This window comes from Capsicum annuum, chromosome 7, assembly GCF_002878395.1.
Source record: "Capsicum annuum cultivar UCD-10X-F1 chromosome 7, UCD10Xv1.1, whole genome shotgun sequence".
NCBI classification, from domain to species: Eukaryota; Viridiplantae; Streptophyta; class Magnoliopsida; order Solanales; family Solanaceae; genus Capsicum; species Capsicum annuum.
In genome coordinates, this window is record NC_061117.1 from 213628933 (window position 1) to 213629349 (window position 417).

Below are 417 nucleotides of genomic sequence, written 5' to 3' on the forward strand. Positions count from 1 at the left end.
CTTGTTCCAAATCACTATATAAGAGGTGTGACCCTTGTTGATGCTAAATTGGCATCTATAGGAAATTTATGCCTAATTTGAGTTAAGGCTTAGTGTTATATGTAAACTTGCTTAAAATCAAGGGCTAACCTAATATATATACTTGACTTGAATAAGAGGTTATATTATGAAATCTTGTCTAGTAAGGTGGATTATGTGAATAACTAGATACTTCTAAAATATATGATTATTATTTGGAACCAAGAAACCTAGTAAACTAGTTGGTGGACTTTACTTGATAAAAATATGGAAACGAGTCCTTAAGGTTGTGACATGCTTAGTGATGATAGATCTAGTATTGTGTGATGATTAGTTAAATTATCTCGTAAAATGTGAATTTGAGATGGCTTAGTTGATAATTTATGTCATGATGATGCT